The following is a 7,634-nucleotide window of genomic DNA, read 5'->3' as shown; positions in this document are numbered from 1 at the left end:
ACCTTGACAATGGAATAGAGTCAGTACCTTGACAACGGAATAGAGTCAGTACCTTGACAACGGAATAGAGTCAGTACCTTGACAACAGAATAGAGTCAGTACCCTGACAATGGAATAGAGTCAGTACCCTGACAACAGAATAGAGTCAGTACCCTGACAATGGAATAGAGTCAGTACCCTGACAACGGAATAGAGTCAGTACCTTGACGTTGATGCCCTTGTTAGGCTGGCTGATGCTCGAGATCGACGAGGGTGGGGCTTGACCAGGATTGGAGGCAGAGTTAGGGTTGTGGGGCGAATCAAATAGGCTCTCCCTTGACCTTCTAACCTCTGATGACAGGGTACACAGTAGATCCCTCTCTCTGTCTCTGTCTGTCTCCCTGCCTGCCATGCCCAGCCCCAGGCCCAGCTCTGCTCCGTTCAGACCCCCAGGGCCGTGGCCCTCCTCCCCGATTCCTGAGTCGGTGTGGGGCAGAGAGGCAAGCGGAGAGTCATCCATGGGGGTGGGAATCTGCTTCTCCCCCTGACCACCCTCAGGGAAGGAGGACGATGGGTGCTCTGGACATAGAGAGAGAAGGACAGAGAGAGAGAGACACAGAAACAGAGAGAGAGAGAGAAGGGGGAGAGAGAGAGACACAGAGAAAGAGACAGAGAGAGAGAGAGAACGGGGGGAGAGAGAGAGAGAAGGGGGAGAGAGAGAGATAAGGGGAGAGAGAGAGAGAGAGAGAAGGGGGAGAGAGAGAGAGAGAGAGAAGGGGGGGAGAGAGAGAGAGAGAGAGAGAAGGGGGGGAGAGAGAGAGAGAGAGGGGGGGGAGAGAGAGAGAGAGAGAGAAGGGGGAGAGAGAGAGAGAGAGAGAGAGAAGGGGGGGAGAGAGAGAGAGAGAGAGAAGGGGGAGAGAGAGAGAGACACAGAGAAAGAGACAGAGAGAGAGAGAGAACGGGGGGAGAGAGAGAGAGAAGGGGGAGAGAGAGAGATAAGGGGAGAGAGAGAGAGAGAGAGAAGGGGGAGAGAGAGAGAGAGAGAGAAGGGGGAGAGAGAGAGAGAGAGAGAGAAGGGGGGGAGAGAGAGAGAGAGAGAGAAGGGGGAGAGAGAGAGAGAGAGAGAGAGAGAAGGGGGAGAGAGAGAGAGAGAGAGAGAGAGAGAAGGGGGAGAGAGAGAGAAGGGGGAGAGAGAGAGAGATAGAATGGGGGAAGACATAGGTAGTTTTGTTGTTAATATCTAATAGAACACGTCTATTCTATAATTGTTACAATCCTGTAGGCCTGGTTTCATTCTGACCCTATAAATCAGGGACTGATTCACAGCTGGGACACCCAGTGAGTGGGGGACATAATACAGTGTGACACCAGAGGGACAGAACATAGTGTGACACCTGTGCTGGTGGGGGAGTTGATCTCGTGGCGGATGCTCCTCCCTGATAGGCTGCTGGACCTGCCAATCTCTCTCTGTGGTTCCAGGATGTCCCGGTACTTTGACACCATGAGGACAGATATGAAGTAGACCACCGCCAGGGCCAGGAACTGAGCCTGCTTACTGTCATCCTGAGAGGGAAAACATTTACACAGTACATACCTATTAACAACAGACACATTTTTAACCACATACACACACACATACACACACACACACACACACACACACACACACACACTCACCACGTCTCTGAAGACCACGGCTCTTAGGCGGTTGATGTCAACATCCTGTAGGAGTCTGTCTGGATCCTGGAGAAGCAAGGGCAGAGGAGTTATAACATCTTATAACCTCACATACACACACCTGGGATCTGTGGGGGTGTGTGTGGGTGGGGGTGTGGGGGTGTGAGGGTGGGGGTGTGGGTGGGAGGGTGGGTGGGTGGTTAGTGTGGGGGGTGTGATGGTGGGGGTGTGTGGGTGGGTGGGTGGGTGGGGGTGTGGGGTGTGTGGGTGGGAGTGTGGCTGGGTGGGGGTGTGTGGGTGTGGGGGAGTGTGGGTGGGTGGGGGTGGCTGGGTGGGTGGGAGTGTGTGGGTGGGTGTGGGTGGGAGTGTGGCTGGGTGGGGGTGGGTGGGTGTGGGGGAGTGTGGCTGGGTGGGGTGTGTGGGTGTGTGGCTGGGTGGGGGTGGGGGTGTGTGGCTGGGTGGGGGTGGGTGGGAGTGTGGCTGGGTGGGGGTGTGTGGGTGTGTGGCTGGGTGGGGGTGGTGTGTGGGTGTGTGGCTGGGTGGGGGTGTGTGGGTGTGTGGCTGGGTGGGGGTGTGTGGGTGTGTGGGGGTGTGATGGTGTATTACCTTGCTGGCTGCGGCTGCACTCTGTAGACTGTCCTGTGACTTGCTGCTGGGCAGGTTGGACTTGGAGAAACAGCCTCTATCTCTCTGTCTCTGTCTACACTCTAGACAGTTCCTCACTGCTACACAACATACTGGGGGAGGGAGGGATGGAGGGATGAGGGAGGGAGGGATGGAGGGAGGGATGAGGGATGGAGGGAGGGAGGGATGGAGGGAGGGAGGGAGGGATGGAGGGAGGGATGAGGGAGGGATGAGGGATGGAGGGAGGGAGGGAGGGATGGAGGGAGGGATGAGGGATAGAGGGAGGGAGGGAGGGATGGAGGGAGGGATGAGGGAGGGAGGGAGGGAGGGATGAGGGATGGAGGGAGGGAGGGATGAGGGAGGGAGGGATGGAGGGATGAGGGAGGGATGAGGGAAAGAGAGGGGGATAAAGAAGAAAATAAAGGTTATAGAAAGTTTAAAGGTTATAGAAAGGATATAGAAAGGTTAAAGGTCATAGAAAGGTTAAAGGTTATAGAAAGGTTAAAGGTTATAGAAAGGTTAAAGGTTATATATAGAAATGATATAGAAAGGTTAAAGGTTATAGAAAGGTTAAAGGTTATAGAAAGTTTAAAGGTTATAGAATGGATATAGAAAGGTTAAAGGTTATAGAAAGGTTAAAGGTTATAGAAAGTTTAAAGGTTATAGAAAGGTTAAAGGATATAGAAAGGTTACAGAAAGGTTAAAGGTTATAGAAAGGTTAAAGGATATAGAAAGTTTAAAGGTTATAGAAAGGTTAAAGGTTATAGAAAGGTTAAAGGTTATAGAAAGTTTAAAGGTTATAGAAAGGTTACAGAAAGGTTAAAGGTTATAGAAAGGTTAAAGGTTATAGAAAGGTTAAAGGTTATAGAAAGTTTAAAGGTTATAGAAAGGATATAGAAAGGTTAAAGGTCATAGAAAGGTTAAAGGTTATAGAAAGGTTAAAGGTTATAGAAAGGTTAAATGTGAGTCACAGAATATATATATTTTGCTAAATGGACGTTGCACTAACAACCCACACTATCTAACACACTCCCTCCCTCCCTCCCTCTTACCCAGTCGTAGACACTGTCTCATCAGACCTCCAGAGGACATGTTCTTCTCAGCCTCTATCTCAGAGAAGTTGAGGGAGCTGGCAAACACCAGAACGTCCACCATGGCCATGAGCCGAGACAGAAAGGACACCGCCGTCTCTGAAGACATGCCCTGGGTCAACTCCATGTTCTCCAACTCAACCTGATGGGACAGGTTAGTCACACACACACACACACACACACATACACACACACACACACACACACACACGCAAGGATATGCTCGTGAGCACACACACATTTACACTGATCTGCGCAAACACACACACATTTATGACCCAGGCTAGTGGCCAGCATCACAGACCCAGGCCAGTGGCCAGCATCACAGACCCAGGCCAGTGGCCAGCATCACAGACCCAGGCCAGTGGCCAGCATCACAGACCCAGGCCAGTGGCCAGCATCACAGACCCAGGCCAGTACCCAGCATCACAGACCCAGGCCAGTGGCCAGCATCACAGACCCAGGCCAGTACCCAGCATCACAGACCCAGGCCAGTACCCAGCATCACAGACCCAGGCCAGTGGCCAGCATCACAGACCTAGGCCAGTGGCCAGCATCAACGACCTAGGCCAGTGGCCAGCATCAACGACCTAGGCCAGTGGCCAGCATCACAGACCCAGGCCAGGACCCAGCATCACAGACCCAGGCCAGGACCCAGCATCACAGACCCAGGCCAGTGGCCAGCATCACAGACCTAGGCCAGTGGCCAGCATCAACGACCTAGGCCAGTGGCCAGCATCAACGACCTAGGCCAGTGGCCAGCATCAACGACCTAGGCCAGTGGCCAGCATCACAGACCCAGGCCAGTACCCAGCATCACAGACCCAGGCCAGTACCCAGCATCACAGACCCAGGCCAGTGGCCAGCATCACAGACCTAGGCCAGTGGCCAGCATCAACGACCTAGGCCAGTGGCCAGCATCAACGACCTAGGCCAGTGGCCAGCATCACAGACCCAGGCCAGGACCCAGCATCACAGACCCAGGCCAGGACCCAGCATCACAGACCCAGGCCAGTGGCCAGCATCACAGACCTAGGCCAGTGGCCAGCATCAACGACCTAGGCCAGTGGCCAGCATCAACGACCTAGGCCAGTGGCCAGCATCAACGACCTAGGCCAGTGGCCAGCATCACAGACCCAGGCCAGGACCCAGCATCACAGACCCAGGCCAGGACCCAGCATCACAGACCCAGGCCAGTACCCAGCATCACAGTGACAGACAGACACACAGTGTGTGGGGGGGTAGTGACAGGTCTGTTTGGGGTATCGGTGTGGGGGGGTAGTGACAGGTCTGTTTGGGGTACCAGTGGGGGTAGTGACAGGTCAGTTTGAGGTACAGTGCTGAAAGCCCCTTATGGAACATGGACAGGAACTGTGACAGGAACAGTGACAGGAACAGAGACAGTGACAGGAACAGAAACAGTGACAGGAACAGAAACAGTGACAGGAACAGGAGTGACAGGAACAGGAACAGTGACAGGAACAGGAACAGTGACAGGAACAGGAACAGTGACAGGAACAGAAACAGTGACAGGAACAGAAACAGTGACAGGAACAGGAACAGGAACAGTGACAGGAACAGGAACAGGAACAGTGACAGGAACAGGAACAGTGACAGGAACAGGAACAGGAACAGGAACAGTGACAGGAACAGTGACAGGAACAGGAACAGTGACAGGAACAGGAACAGTGACAGGAACAGTGACAGGAACAGGAACAGTGACAGGAACAGGAACAGTGACAGGAACAGGAACAGTGACAGGAACAGGAACAGTGACAGGAACAGGAACAGTGACAGGAACAGGAACAGTGACAGGAACAGGAGTGACAGGAACAGGAACAGTGACAGGAACAGGAACAGTGACAGGAACAGGAGTGACAGAAACAGGAACAGTGACAGGAACAGGAACAGGAGTGACAGGAACAGGAACAGTGACAGGAACAGGAGTGACAGGAACAGGAACAGTGACAGGAACAGGAACAGGAGTGACAGGAACAGGAATAGTGACAGGAACAGGAGTGACAGGAACAGTGACAGGACCAGGAATAGTGACAGGACCAGGAACAGGAACAGTGACAGGAACAGTGACAGGAACAGGAACAGTGACAGGAACAGGAACAGTGACAGGACCAGGAACAGTGACAGGAACAGGAACAGTGACAGTGACAGGAACAGTGACAGTGACAGGAACAGTGACAGGACCAGTGACAGGACCAGGGACAGGACCAGGGACAGGACCAGGACCAGGACCAGGAACAGTGACAGGAACAGTGACAGCCAGCCATAGACAGATGAAAATGCATAAAGTTCTGTTACCCATCAGCCATGTTGGCGCCAAGTGTCCCTAGAAAATGTGATCGTTGAGGTTTTGCCAAACTCTGCGTACTACATCTCTGGCTTTGTGAGTAGGGGATGGGACAAACGAGTGGGGGAGTGGTAGCGAGGAGCCAGACATGCACACACAGACGCTTGCATTGCGTGCCAGTCTCCTAAGCTTTCCTAAGAGGGCTGGTGAAGGACTAACAGGGAGGGCACGGTGCTAGGGCTGGTTTGGGTTGGTACGTTACGCACCTCTCCGCCTGGGACAGGGGTCACCTCCTCACCCTTTGACCCCTTCTGGGGGTCGACTCCTCCTCCATCTCCTCTCCCCTTCTTTAGGTTCCACACAGAGATGAGAATACTTTCACTATCTCTGTGATCTCTCTCTATATAATCTACGGTATATCTCAGTCTCTCTCTATACATATATATATATATATATACTGTGTATATATATATGTGATCTCTCTGTGTGTGATCTTTCTCTCTCTGTGTGCGATCTCTATACCTCCATCTCTCTTTCTCTCTCTCTCCCTCTCTCTCTCAATTCAAGGGGCTTTATTGGCATAGGAAACATGAGTTAACATTGCCAAAGCAAGTGAGGTAGATAATATATAAAAGTGAAATAAACAATAAAAAGTATCTCTATATCTCTGTCTACAGTATATCTCAATATCTCTATATAGTACATCTCTATATCTCAATATCTCTATATCTCTCTACAGTATATCTCAATATCACTATATAGTACATCTCTATATCTCTCTACAGTATATCTCAATATCTCTATATCTCAACATCTCTCTACAGTATATCTCAATATCTCTATATCACTATATAGTACATCTCTATATCTCTACATCTCTCTACAGTATATCTCAATATCACTATATAGTACATCTCTACATCTCTCTACAGTATTTCTCAATATCTCTATATCACTATATAGTACATCTCTATATCTCTATATCTCTCTACAGTATATCTCAATATCTCTATATCACTATATAGTACATCTCTATATCTCTCTACAGTACATCTCTATATCTCTCTACAGTATATATCTATATCTCTATATCTCAATATCTCTATATAGTACATCTCTATATCTCTCTACAGTACATATCTATATCTCTCTACAGTACATCTCTATATCTCTCTACAGTACATCTCTATCTCTCTCTACAGTATATCTCTATATCTCTCTACAGTACATCTCTATATCTCTCTACAGTACATCTCTATCTCTCTCTACAGTATATCTCTATCTCTCTCTACAGTATATCTCTATCTCTGTCTACAGTACATCTCTATCTCTCCCTACAATACATCTCTATATCTCTCTACAGTACATCTCTATATCTATATCTCTCTACAGTACATCTCTATATCACAATATCTCTCTCTACAGTACATCTCTATATCTCTCTCTACAGTACATCTCTATATCTATATCTATATCTCTCTACAGTACATCTCTTTCTCTCTCCACAGTATATATCTATATCTCTATATCTCTCTCTCTACAGTACATCTCTATATCACTATATCTCTCTACAGTACATCTCTATATCTCTACAGTACATCTCTATATCACTATATCTCTCTCTACAGTACATATCTATATCTCTATATCTCTCTCTCTACAGTACATCTCTATATCACTATATCTCTCTACAGTACATCTCTATATCTCTACAGTACATCTCTATATCACTATATCTCTCTCTACAGTACATCTCTATATCTCTCTCTACAGTATATCTCTATATCTCTCTCTACAGTACATCTCTATATCTCTCTCTACAGTACATCTCTATATATCTCTCTACAGTACATATCTATATCTCTATATCTCTCTCTACAGTACATCTCTATATCACTATATCTCTCTCTACAGTACATATCTATATCTCTCTACAGTACATCTCTATATCTCTCTCT

At 49.0% G+C, this 7,634-nt stretch overlaps 1 pseudogene; it reads right to left on the bottom strand.

The window, feature by feature from the left end:
• LOC112237923 overlaps positions 1 to 7,634 on the bottom strand; it is a 294,281-nt pseudogene that overhangs the window by 107,784 nt on the left and 178,863 nt on the right.

This window comes from Oncorhynchus tshawytscha, linkage group LG30 (assembly GCF_018296145.1).
Source record: "Oncorhynchus tshawytscha isolate Ot180627B linkage group LG30, Otsh_v2.0, whole genome shotgun sequence".
NCBI classification, from domain to species: domain Eukaryota; kingdom Metazoa; phylum Chordata; class Actinopteri; order Salmoniformes; family Salmonidae; genus Oncorhynchus; species Oncorhynchus tshawytscha.
The sequence above is the reverse complement of the archived record's forward strand: the minus strand, read 5'-3'. Positions and strand labels throughout refer to the sequence as shown.